The sequence below is a fragment of the Myotis brandtii genome, unplaced genomic scaffold, assembly GCF_000412655.1.
Source record: "Myotis brandtii unplaced genomic scaffold, ASM41265v1 scaffold144, whole genome shotgun sequence".
Lineage (NCBI taxonomy): Eukaryota > Metazoa > Chordata > Mammalia > Chiroptera > Vespertilionidae > Myotis > Myotis brandtii.
In genome coordinates, this window is record NW_005355159.1 from 2347697 (window position 1) to 2362153 (window position 14457).

Consider the following 14457-nt stretch of genomic DNA (forward strand, 5'->3'; position numbering starts at 1 on the left):
TCTCTATCCCTCTCCCTTCCTCTCTGAAAGAAATCAATAAAATATATTTTTTAAAAATGGGGGGGCATGCTTTTACCACTATGCTTATACTGATACATTTATTTCCCTAATTCTCTTGGTGAGACAGTTTTGTGACTAAAAAGAAAATTAATAGCATGTATCAATATTATAAAAATATGATTAATGACTTTTTGAGATTAAAGTATCATCATCTTGATTATTAGGTAAAGAAAAGCCTATTAACTAACTTTCAAGTTGGGTAATTTACTCCATTAAAACAGGGTCTGGTGTTTCAAGATTTAATGTATTGTTCAAATTCATGTATGCAAACAAACTCATTAAGATTCAGGAGCCTTCCTGCAGAGACTCACTGCACTTAGAATTCAGGGCCCTAACCGAAGACATCCAACTGGAGTATTTTAATGGAAACATTTGTCTTTTCTAGACAGGACATTCTCCACTATTGTTTTTGTTCTTACCCGAAGGAGGAATTAAAAATGCCCTGAGAGTGTGCAGCAGCTGGAAGGCTGCGAAGAGCTTGCTCCTTACATTACACTAACATTAGGCACCGGAGGTCAAGGGCTGCTCTTGGACACCTCCTTACGCCAGGGCAGTCAGCGACAGTCACCGTCACTCTGGGAATGAGTTTAAAGACAAATATTTCTCATTCTAGCTTTGTAAAATGCACATGGTCCTAAACTTTAAGAACTAATTTTCAAAAAAACTGAAGCACACCCCATTATGTGACCAAAATGTTTCTGTTGGTATTTTTTATGAAACTTGTTCTAACAAGTTACCTGGAAATAAATGAAACCCTTCACCCTTTATGGAGCCTGTGTGCTAGGCCCTGTGCGAAATGCTTTACTACAGTCCATTAAACCGCTGGGCAACAGTCCTCTGCAGAAGAGGGGGATGGGGCCAGGGAGGTTAAAAGAACTGACATCTCTAGCTGACAAGGAGTAGTATCACTGTTCACCTTGCAGCACCACCTCCTTAACAATAACCTATCTTTTGTTGTAAATATTTCTGAGTCACTTAAGACAGAAAGGCATAGTGGTTAAAAACACAGACTCTACAACCAAAGTGCCTGGGTACAAACCTGAGTTAGTTCCACCACTTACCAGCTGTGTGACCTTGAGAAGGTAACCATTCTGTGCCCCAATTACCGCATTTGGAAAACAGAAATAACAACAGAATGCAACTAAGAGGTTGTTATGAGAATTAAAGGAGCCAATCCATAATGAAAATGTTAATTCATGTAAAATGCCTAGAACTGTACCTGGTGTACAGTACGCAGTCAATAAATGTCAGCTCTTATCATTCATTGACAGCAAGTGTTATAACAATAATTTGTCCAGGGCCTACCCTGAGTGAACTGGGACTGAGTAATTCACTCACACTCGTTCACACGCACATGCATGTTTTGGGGGGTCTCCCATGTGCCAAAGATGTTATACAAACAATAATTTGTTCATTCTCAAAAACAAAATGAAACAAAAATCCGGCAAGGGAGTTACTATCCTTCCTTTGTCAATAAGGAAAATTGGTTAATTTGACCAAGGCTCTCAAATAGGAAGTAGCAGACTCAGGATTCAAATTTAAGAATTTCTGTCTCAAAAATCCAGGTTCTTTTATCTATACAATGCTATTTGGAGTTATTTCTACTTTTCTATTTCGTCAGGGAGTCACAGGTAATCATTTAGGAGCCGAGTTTTGGAAGAGACTTTTGAGTGAACCTGGCACAGCAGTCCCTTTTGCTTATGAAGAAATGGAAGCCCAGGAAGTTTACTACTGTGTGCAAAGTCCTATAACAAATGCCATCTCTGAGGGGCACACCACTATGCTTTCCTCACCCATGTTGGTGGCCTGCCTTGCTCCTAATCTTTTCAGGGCTCAGAGAAACCAATGACCACTGTACACATCAAGAATGCAACAGCTGAAGAAACTCCTACCAGTTGCAACAGCATGGATGGACCTGGAGAGCATCATGCTAAGTGAAATCAGCCAGTCAGAGAAAGTTAAGTATCACGTGATCTCACTCATTTGTGGAATATTATGAACAACATAAACTGATGAACAAAAATAGAGCCAGAGGAAAAAAATATTTGAGTGTAATAGAAGTAATCCTGTTATTTGCAGATTTTTAATATTTCCTACAACTTTTATAATATTATACTATGTTAATACAGTATTGGTAATATTATTATATTTAAAATCGTCTTTCTTGAAATATTAATGTTTATTGCATGTAAATGGCTAATTATTTTATAAAAAAAATCATATAGATTTCAAAAAAAAATTGCAACAGCTAAGTGAGGACCCAGGGGCTCCCCTCTGTGACAAGTTCGTGAATTTTAGAAGATGGACTTTATTATATCAAATTCAGCTGCTTGGGCCTTTCTGCTTTCTGGCTCACTGCACCATTCTGGAGACCCAGGGTTAGCAAATGGATGTTAGTCTAGTCTATAATGCACTGTGAGGAAAATTCTGCCAACCAGGACTTTCCAAACAAAACCCAGAGCAGAGACAATTTCTCCCTGAAAAAAAGGAAAGAACAGGCTGACATGAGGTTTAAGCCTAATTTGTCAAAGGAAAAAGGCTCACAATTATAGTCGCTGTTCCTAGTGATGTTACAGTCTAAGGCCAACAGCATACAAGCTTAACAAGCCAACTGCCCCATGCGGAGAGGCAGTGCTGAGATTTCTGATATAATTAGTTTCCTTTATGCAAAAGAGTTGGATTCATAATTAAATGCTGTTGCCTCCTGCCCACATTCTGCTGTGCATATATTTGATTGCTTCCTAAGGGACTGGGTTAGAGGTCAGGGGACAACCCAAAACCACAAGTCCAGTCCACTGACCTCCTAGGGCTGACAGGAATGTGATGCACGTTTGCAATCGTTGTTCCTGGGGCCCGCCTAGGAAGAGGCTGACTTCATCTTTCCACTCAACACACTTCTCAAGAGTTCGCTGGTCAGTTTACACAGTTGTCACAGACCACTGGAAGTGACCGCTACCACAGGCTAAGTGCCAGTGCACTGAGTCCCACGGAAAACTCCTGGCCATTCTGAGAGGGGCAGGTTGTTGCGGACAGACTGTGGTCCAGAACTGAAGTGCGAGGCTCGAGTCATGGCTCCTCTACCTATTTACTTGGTCAAATCAATGACCCTCTCAGAACCTCAGCTTCCTTGTCTAGAACATGGAGATACTAACCTCTGTCCATGGACAAGATTATGAGAGGTTTAAATAGTGATGTAAATGAAAGTACTTTGTAAACAGTGAAGGTCCCAGTGAAGGGAAGGGGCCACTGAGCTAGTCTGCTAATCTCCTACTGGTCTCGGGGTGTAAAATCCCCGGGGACTGCGCTCTCAGGATACAAGTCCAGACCCTGAACAGGTTTCACATCCCTCCACAATCTGCGCTCTACTACCCTTCAACCTTACCCTTGTTACATGCCCCACTTCCCTGGAGGCCGTAGCCAAACAGGATTTCTCCAAATTCTTCCCAAGGCTGTACTGGCTGGCCCATTTACCCAACTGACTCCGTCGCGTTCTGATTTTAGATTAGGTGTCATTTCTTCCTAGAAGCTTTCCTCTATCTCTTCTCTCTACTTTCATAACATTTTCTATTTATCCACTTGTGGCCCTTTTCATCATTGTATTAAAACTGCCTTGATACTTGTTACTCTTTCCCCTCTCAAAGACTAAATAATGTTGCTCATTGAATGAGTGAAGTTAGTGACCTAGTGGACAAATCACTGTTAGCCTACTAACAAATCACTGAAGCGCCCTCCCCAGCCTCTGCTTTTTATCAATTAAAACAACAAAGGCCAAAAAAAAAAAAAGGCCATGAGAGGATTAAAGACTTGGCCAAAGCAAATGGTTACTCAAAGGCAGAGATGTACTTGGACCTTATATCTCCTAGTTCAATCTCTGACTCTTCTCCCACAAAATGTTGACTATGTCCAGATTTTATGCTATATCATCAATGTCTTTTCATAGCAAGAGAACTGAAGGCAGATGAGGAATAAGAGAGAGACTAGTATTCAGAAAACTAATGCTCAAGGCCAGGCCCTGTGTGACCTCAGGCACACAGTTCTCTGAACCTCAAGCCCCTCATCTGTCAAATGGAAATTTAGCATCAGCATACCTAAGCAGCAAAAGGCTTCCTATTATTTTAGATTATTTTTCATCTATTTCACCATACTGTATATGAAGAAAATGAGATAATCTGAAAATACTTTATCTATCTCCTTTGACGTAATATTTTCCCAACTTTCAAGTCCTTATTTTTCTGATGACATTTAGCTTTATTATTGAAACCAGGCATTTTTAAAGGACAGGATTCTAAAACATTAAGCGGTTTCTTTAGTACTGAGATGGGATAGTAAGAAGCTAGGAAAATTCCTTGACCAAGTGGAATGGAGAAACTGAGACAGATAGCTGAGCAAACTGGCTGAGCAGTTTACAGCAGATGAAGAAGGTCACCTCCCTAGAGATAACATCTAGGCCTCAGTTGTATTTCAGCTCCAGGCCCAGAAAAGCAGCAAAACCAGGTGGGCAAGGCCAGGACCAGCTGCAGTGACTAATGACCCCCTGCCTGGCACCGAGCAATCAGTAAAGACCTCGACCCTGAAAGAGCACACCTGGAAAACTGATGAATATTCTACTGAAACTCTCCCTTGAGACCTCCCCTATAGTCCCTGCCTGCAAGAGATAGATAAAAACCCTCAAAACAAAAGACCCATGACCCGCTCTCCCTCTGGGAAGCATGTCTGCGGCTTTCCCTGCTCTCTCTGCTTCCCCGACTTCGTCCCCCACAGGCACGCATCTCCTAAACTCTAAGGGAACCCACAAAACTTGCAACCAGGGGAGCAATGGGCTGTGGCAGCTTGTCCCAGGCTAACCCCCTGACCATGTCCCCAAGGCTCCCTTTCTCTGACTTCCCAGAGAGCTAAGGCAGCCCAGCCTAGCTCTCCGGTTGCTCCTATGCTAAGCCCTTCTTTGTTTCACTGTCCCCAGCTTTAATAAACATACCCTCATAGTCACCGGGACTTGTGTTGTGAAATCTTTTCTGCACGAAGTCAAGAACCCTCACACTACAGACGACCCTAGGCAGACCCACTCAGGGCCAAGACCCCTGTCCAATAACAGAACTACAAAAAGTTTAACTGACAAGATCAACACAGGCTGGGCTTGAAGCCTGCACTGCCTGCATGATGAGAAAACAGGCCTAACTTAATGTCCATTGGAGGGGCTTGTGCCGTGACTGCCTGGAAACACGCACCACTTGTTTTTCAGAGTACTATATATTCTATTTCGTAATAATAACGAGATAATTTGAATTTAAAAATGAGGTAAATCATATAATGAGATCACGACATACATTTAAAATTAAAGTCTAAAGGGCCATGATACACACCTCTGATTATATTATATATGCATGTTTTTAATTTTAATTATAACAGAATTTTGTGGAAGTGAAAGAAATTAGTTGGATTGTCCCATGAATTTTTCATGCTTCTATAAGGGCTGGAAATCTTCAAAACAATAGTAAGTAGAGAAAATGGGAAATGCACTCACTCAAATTATTTTGTTTGTGAATGGCACCCTAATCAATACGTCACCGTTTGCTACTGGTGGTGCCTGAGACAAGTACCAGTACCAGTTTTTAATCTTCTAGTTCTAAACAATATAAGAGAGCAATATAGTCAGAATTCATTATTAATTCTCAAACTACATTACGCACAAGTTTCTAAACACAATAGTTCACTCCAACTGCCAACAAAAGCAAAAGCAAGAGACTGAACAAGCAGACAAATCAATAGGAGAGGAGAGGAGAATGTTGTTTTCGTTATTCTCTTTCCAATCCAATTCCCTCTCCCCAAGTCCCGGTATGGGTGAGGTGTTAATGAAGAGAGTGGAATGAGAAAGTGGTCTGGGTCATTCAAAAAATGGAAGAATTTTTTTCTAAGCCATCTCAAGATTTTATTCAGAGACCTTAAGAAGAAAAAAAAAGTTAAATATTCTTTATTGAAGACTATAAACAGCTATTCCATCCAAATTCATAAGCAACTAACAAATTACAGTAGGGTTAGTCACTGACATCTCAGAACACAAGCCTTTTTTGTAATGGATTTTGTGTATTTTGTTGTTAAAAATTTCAACTTCCATGGCGGAAAGTCTTTTTCAAAGAAAGCGCTTATTGGGCCATTTCTAGCAAGAAAAAAAGGATCAGGTCTGGGGGTATAAAGTCTAAACCACCACCAGCAGCACGAGGTGGAAAAGACAACATGTTGGCCATCCTGGAGTGGGCCAGCCTTTTCATACATGAAGTAGGGGAAGAAAGATGTAAGTTGTTGTGAAAGAACTTACACTGGCTGTAGATAAAGAGGGTGGGAGAAGGCAAAGCAGGGCTAGTTCTGGGAGAAGTGCTCCTCTGGATTGGTTATGGGCAACAGTCTGAAAAGTTCATGTGTAAACAAGATGCGAAGGAAGGCTCCAGGGTTTGATGGCATCTGGCTATCTTCTCTTTAGATAATAGCCACCTGGAAGTTAATTCAAAGTCCCAACATACACGCAGGAATGTGAGCAGTCTTGTTAGCTGGCCACAGCTATGAACAGCTAACTGCTCTGTCTTTCTCTCACTCTTTGGCCCACTGTAACTTAATCAAGCGCATCTCAGCATTTTTTTCCTTGTCAGTGTGCATGACATTAGAATATTCTGCAATACCTATTCCAGATAAATAAATATTGCATAGGATCCTAAGAAAAAAACTCTTAAAATTCAACTTTTAAATAGACCACCTATATTTCATGTTAAAACCTGATCACATATTTTAGAGATTGTTCTACCACTTTATACATCAGGAAAATATCTATGAGTTGTTCAAATAATTATTGCCAAGTTCTTTGCCAAAACAGGCAAAATTATAGTGTGATGTGGGGGAAGTCACGTCAGTCCAAGCTTTGCCAACAGAAAGCTGTGCAACACTACACACACTGCTTAACCGCTTTGTGGGCTGGTTTATATCATGATGAAGTGAGAGTCCATCCTCACCCAGCTTTTGCAAAATGCTTTGAAATTCTACAATGCTGTCATCCAGTCTATCTCAGTGATGGCAAGCCTATATTTGATGAACATTAAGGACATGCAGAGCTTTAGCATTTTCTCCTGGGAACAAAGAATTAAAATTCATGTCCAGCAACAGGTGACTTATTAAACTATTGCTGAATGCTACAGGTAGGACTGCAAGCAAATACTTCATCACAGCCAAGAAACAGGGCTGCTTCAGAATCTGTTTCCAAATTGTTTCTACCACTGTGTGTGGCCTCCCAAAGGAAGTCCTGAGTAACTAAGTAACACAAAATAAAACAAAAAGCAGGCTTATTTCTTCTTCTACAATCAGGCATCCACTTCCTTTAAAGTTCTTATTAATTCAAATCAAAATAAGAAAAGTCCAAAAGACACAAATTTTGGGTCTTTCCTATGTTCAGTAGGAAAAGGAGAAAAGGACACATCTCCAGACATAATACAGGTAATAATCATTCCCCAGTAATATATATATTTTTAATCCTCACCCGAGATTTTGTTGTTGTTGTTTTAGAGAGAGGAAGGGAGAGAGAGAAACATAGATGTGAGAGAGTAACATCAATCAATTGCCTCCAGTACACACCTTGACTAGGGATCAAACCTACAACCTACGTATGTGCCCTGAACAGGAATCGAACCCACAACCTTTTGATGTACTGGATGATGCTCCAACCAACTGAGCCACCTGGCCAGGGCCACCAATAATACTTTTATTATTGAAATTAGACACAATGCATTGGATAGCTACCTACTCACTTTAGAAAATAGACAGCATATGTGGATGACATTGCCACCCACTCTCTCCCTCCACTGCCATGGCAGACATCAGGAATCCATGACCGCCCTCAAGCTTGCTGAGCTCAGACAGGACCTCAGGATTCTATACAACACAGCATTCCAGGTGGCCCCTAACAACCCGTCAGTACTGGCATTCATACTAAAGCCTATTTCAGCCCAGCTCTGCATATTCCTCAACATACTATGCCAAAATATTGAAATGGATCTTCAAAGACAGCCACTTCCTGATAGTTTCGAGATACAGTAAAACCTTCACTTAAACAATAAAATGGTGTTTTCCTGTAATAAGAGCAGAGAACATAACTGCAAACATTAGTTTTAGTCCAGACACTATGCTATTCCAGTGAGATGTGCAAGTGGTTCTATATAATAAAGGCTTATATTCATCTTTTTAAAAATAGAATTTGGCTTTATTCAACACAAACACTGAATTCCAATCCACTCACTATCCTGTCACTCAAACGAGTGCTGGGCAGAACACAGACACAAACAGAGCTCCATCTGCTAATTAAAACTGGGCACAAAACTGTTAACAGGCATCTGTTGCATTGTTTGAATCTAATGGGCAGAGACAAAGCTGAAATGGCTCTTCAAAAGCAAACCCAGTGATTTCACTCATTTTCTCTTTGGTATTTATGTTAGTGGGGGGTTGAAAGCATGGTGTTAAACAGCTTATTATAGAGTCTGAAAGATAAGTGAAATATCTTGCATATTTTAAAACATCCCTTCAAAACTGATCATAGAAGGCTATACAACATTTTATACTGGGGTAAATACCATTCTTGTGTAAAGAATTCATGGGCCATTCTTATCTTATCTCAGACACCATCTAATCATCTATAACTATGAAAGAAAATAACGAAAATCCAAGCAATGCTTTACAACTTATACAGTGCTTTCACACTTCATCCATCCAGTCATTCATCTGTCCAATTGAGGGTCATTTAATACAGGCATTGGAGATTTAAGAGATGAATAAGACTTGATTCCTGCCCTAGGGAATTCACAGCAACCTTGAAAAATTGGTCCTGTATTATTACACTCTAGTATAGATGAAAGAACTAAGGCCCGAGAAGGACAACTGATTCACTAAAGGCCAGAAAACTAGGAAAGGCAGATGCCAGGACATGAACCCAGATCTGACTCCAGACCCACTGCTCTTCTTAATGTGCCATGCCCTTTCCCTAACACCAAACATGAACAAGTCCACTTCACTGGCTACTTACATGTCAGAAGATCCACACTGTTATGTTCCACAATATTATTACTCACCTAAATCTACTCCCTCATCCCCACTACGATGTTCTTCTCAATCTACTATGAAAAACTATTTCCTACAAAATTCTTCCAAGCAGCAATTCTAACACACGCAAGAGAGCTGGTCCCCAGGACGGCTCAGTGTGCAGGCAGTCAGACCGAAACTAGAACCAGCTTCAGGCCTTGCCGGCAGCATCCTGGCCTTCCATTTCTGATTCCACAGTTCTGTTCAGATTCAGTTATCAGACTCAGTTCAAAAACTAACTGCTATTTTATTCCTTAGTTTGCCTTATCTGCACAGATTAGACTTATCTCCCTCTAAAACAAGATGCAAACCAATTTCCCTCCAGCTTTTCTCAGTGGATCCAAACAATCTTGGTGCTGTTGCCAAGAGAATCTCCTCCCTGATTTGCTGCCATGCAGAACAGCTGGCCAAGTTCTTTATTAAAGTACACTTATGTTTAAGACACATCAATATCTGTAGCCAGGACTCAGTTTCCCTGCTCTCCTCCGTAATTTGTGGAGTGGCTTTTTTCATATGCTAGAACACAAACTGAGGAGATGAGTTTAACCCTTTCCTACCAAGTATTAAATTCGACATGTTCTGAAATAGATAGGAAGTCTACTGACAGCTTTGAAAGAACACATGACATTAAAATAAGGCTTCATGTACAAAATGTTCAATTTGAAGTTGAGTGTTCCTTGCATAGTTTTGTTTGCAAGGATGAAACGAATGAAAACAACTATGAAAATTAAAATCAACTTGCTCTACATATCTGGATTACGCTCAGCCAAATGTTGATATCATCTTGGCTAAAAATGTAAACATGACAAAGTTTGTTTTTCAGTCAATAAGTCTTGATAAAAGCTTTGAATTGCTACCAACGAAAAACAGTTTTTAATAAAGTTGGGGTCAGCAAACTTTTTATATAAAGAAAGTAAATATTTTTAAGCTTTGTGGGACACATATGGTCTCTGTTGCATATTCTTTGCTTTGTTTGATTTTTTTAAATAACCCTTTAATACTGTAAAAAGACCAGTCTTACAGTGGACTGCAAAAAAACAGGCTGCAGGCCACATTGGCCTATGGGCAACAGTTTGTCAACCCATGATTTTGAGGAAACTGAATCCAAGAAGAAAAAAAAAAAGTAATGTTACAGAAGAAAACATCTAAAAGTGCTCTGGTGAGAGAAGGCTGCAACAACTGCCATCGTCCCCTTATTAATATGATTGCATTAGTTATTTTGCACAGGGAAGGAATTTTAATGACAGGGTGCCCTTTGATCTCCTAACCTGAAACCACAGAAAGAGCAAAGGACAGCTTCAGGTGCTGAGCTGTCCCTGTATCCACTCCTGCAGCACTCTGAACCACTGTATGAGCATTTACTATTTCCCGGAACAAATTTGGCTCATCAAAGTGGGAAGATTTAACTTTCTCCACATAAAGCATACGGGCAAAATCTAATTTCTTCCTAGAAAAGGTGGTGACAAATTTGTGGAGATGGTCATACTGATTAGATATAGCAGCAGCTTGATTGTGAAAAGCGACACAGACTTGGATTTGGAGTGCGCTGGAGGCTCTGTTACAGCCCGCTGTGATCTTGACAATGTCAACTTAACCATAGTTTTCTTATTTATAAAATTGGGGTAGGGGCATAAAGTAGATCATCTCTAAGACTCTTTCTACTGTCAAACTATGACTATACTAAAATGAAACCACTCAGGAAATACCCTAACCGGAAGACGGGGCGGGAGGAGCAGGGGTGGAAGGGGGGCAGGCCAGGGGAAAGACAGCAAAGGGAAGAAGCTTAGATTGTCTTGTTAGAGAACAGGATCTGCTTTTCTTTTTCTTCTACCAGCACCTCATTCAGTACAGGTCATTCCAACATGTCAATGTGCCCTCCTATCAATATTAAAATGCACCCACAGCCCAGAGGAAATATAACACGTAGCTAACTGTATAGCTGTTTCCTGGTTGTCTTAATGTTACATTTTATAGACATTTAATTAAGCATTAATTATGATTATGTAAGAGGTTTGGGAAGCCAATTAAAAAACTTTTTTCAGTTCTCAAATATTTGAACTGAAAGGCTAGCACTGGGCCTATTATTTCAAATGGATAAAACAATCCTACTCAATAGTTGACAAATATTATCTGACTAATATACTGGAAGATTCCCAATAAGTCCGTTGGAAGAAAACGTACCCCTCCACCACCCAAAGAGCAAAAAGGAAATGAGGGGAGCCAGCAGGACCTGAGAGAACAGCAGGACCTTAGAGAAGTAAGGAAAAGTATCTGGGCGACAACTGTATCTGCTCTGAAAATGACTAATTGTCGCCTTCCTCTCATGATGGCAGACGCCTCATGAAAAGTGTCTAAAGATGGCAAGAGGCCCTTTTTAAAACTACTTAAACTTTGACAAACCAAAACTAAGTCTTAAAATGTCCCCTCATTAGAAGAAACAGGCACAAGGTATACATATCTACCAAACCACACACACACACACACACACACAGACTCCAGGCGTTAAGAAATGCGTCTTTCCTGTGACATAGACCTTATCAAGGTTTGTCAGCTATGCTGTGGCAGACCTTGTCAAAACCCAGTTCCAATACCCAGGAACTTACACACCTAGGAACTTCAAGAAATAACTATGACTGGGAGGAGATGAACCACCTTCAACAACTTCCTATCACCTGGGAATGGGATGGGGGTGTTGAGGGAGTAGTGCAGCGGTTCTCAACCTGTGGGTCGCGACCCCTTTGGCGGTCGAACAACCCTTTCACAGGGGTTGCCTAAGACCATCCTGCATATCAGATATTTACATGACGATTCATAACAGTAGCAACATTACAGTTATGAAGTAGCAACGAAAATAATTTTATGTTGGGTCACAACATGAGGAACTGTATTTAAAGGGCCAGAAGGTTGAGAACCACTGGAGTAGTGGGATTTTGCTACTAGCGATGTGGACACTCCAAACCTATGTTTGTGGAGATTTTTACTACGATGGTATTAACATTCTCCTTAGTTTCCTAACTTCATTTCAATTGCAAAGCATTGGGTTTAAGGTATATAAACTCTTCTACTGTTTGAAGGCAGTGTGCTACCACTTCCTGTTGGGGCTCTGGGGTGAGGGGGAGGGTAAGTGGAGGCATGGAAGATTTCCCCCTCCTTCATGTCAACTGAAGACACAGTTCATAGTCTCTTTTTACCACATCCACCCCACAGAAAATACAAAGACTAAGATTATTCATGAGATTCACCCAGTTTAACTGTCTACCACCTGTTCCAAACAGTGTCAGGACACTGTTTTTTATGCCTTAATAGCTGCAGCCCTCCATTGAACTGAATTGCAATCATTAAAAAAAAAAAATCAACACAAAAAGAATTCTAATCCTTCAGAATGAAAAGTAATTTTTAAAAGCTACTATTTTAAAAGGAAGTAATCACCCTTACAGGAAATATGGGGCAAAAATTAAGGCAAAAAGGGGAAAACTAATTAAACTATTATAAACAAGCAAAGGTCATCCAAGGAGCTTAACAGAAATAGCATCCAAGCGACTCACTCACTTTCAAAGCAGGAGACTGCTTCTGGGAGCGTCAAGCATAGAAGGGACAAAAGACCACCCACTCAACTTGTCAGAAACTGTCCTTTACCAACTGGACTGCAGCATGCATTCAACAATGTAAGGAGGTTACTCTAGGTTTTGAGATGAGTACCAGCATCAAAATTAATGCCCTTTAGCTGCTGTAACAGCTCCAACCAAATCTCTCAGAAATATACTTGAGACGTGACATTTAAAATCTGCTTCCTCAGAAAAGAAAAAGTCCCATTCAAGACTGACTGCCAAGAACTTGCAGCTCAAACTTCCCTAAGCGAAGACATCATAACACCGGGGAGCTTTCAGACCACTCAATTCCTGTGAAAGAGGCCAGAGCAAACCAGCCAACCACACAGCTTTGCCTAGTATTTGATTTGAAGGGCGCTCTATACCCAATTATGTTTTTTAAAAAAATAATAAATTATCCCTAAAACATACAAATAATCAAATAACACTTATGGTCATCGCACTAGCCCCCAACAATCCCAGAGATTCATGGTAAAATATGCTGTAAGAATTCATTTGAAAGACGCTTAAGTGAGCTCCTCTGAGAAGCCACAAGCATCACCCAGACGACCAAAAGTTAAGATGCTTCAGGCACTTAATTAACCGCAGCAATTTAACAAGGAAAAGGATGTTAAGGTCACTGGGATAGGCAGCTTAAAACCAGCTTTGATTTCCTCTTCAGTTTATAGGAAGTTAGAGAACTTGTTACCTGAACACAAAGTCTTCCAGTACAAAAGGTGGAAGGACAGCTCCCAGCCCAGATCAGAAAAAAAAACAAAAAACGGAATCAAATGAAAATAACCGGAGGGATGCTGCTTGTTGTGATTCGTTGAGCAACTCATAATTAAAACCAGAGCAAAAAATACAGGGACCCAGGCAGACTCCTCGGCTGCGAAGTTCTTAAACATTCAAGCCCAAGAATTTAACAATTAAGTGTTGCTTTTCAGGAGATGGTAGTAAAGGTCTCCCATTTTCCTGACCACACCGCTCCCCAAAGTCACCGATTCTCTTAACGCCCCTTCACACTCGCAGAACAGTTTAATGCTCTGGAGACATCCTCCTCTCATTGGTCACTTTTTCTCTTTTTCCTGCACTTGGTCCCGAGGAAGCGAGGACAGAAGAGGATAACAGTGCTCCCAGTTCCTGAAGAAAGTCCTGCTGTCCATGCCCTCCCCTCTCCCACCTCCTCCACCGAGTGCCCAGCCTCCCCCCCCCCACTTTCATCTCACACTAGCTCTCCTTCACTTTCTCCCCCACGCACCCCACTCTGTCCTCTGGTCCCCTGAACCCTGCCCCGACCTGCAGCTTCCTTCTGCCCCCGCCAGGACACCTCCCCAGACCCCGGTGCCCGGTCCCTCGCCTCCGACCACTCACCCCCCCAACCCCCTCCCGCTGCTGGACTCGCCCCATTCGCGCCCCGGTGTCTCCTGTTCCTCTACTTCGCGTCCCTCCCGTTCCCCCAACCCTTCATTTCCCCTTCACATTTCCTTCCTCTTTCCTGCCTTTCCATCCATCTCACACCCACTATCCCTTTCTCTCCCTCCGTGAGGTTTCTTGTGTTCCACACACACACACTTTGTCCCCCTAAGGCCCTTCCCTGGCACCCCCACCCCTCTGGTTTCCCCCAACACCCCTGCGTCCTTGTTCCATTGGTTCCCCTTTCCCTTTCTTTGCCCCCAAGTTTCCCCTTCCCCTCCCA

General features: G+C 41.4%; 1 protein-coding gene across 1 annotated transcript in view; it reads right to left on the reverse strand.

The window, feature by feature from the left end:
- Nucleotides 1-14457, reverse strand: part of RAB8B (RAB8B, member RAS oncogene family) — a 61103-nt gene that overhangs the window by 46397 nt on the left and 249 nt on the right. The gene's annotated exons all lie outside the window — the stretch shown is intronic.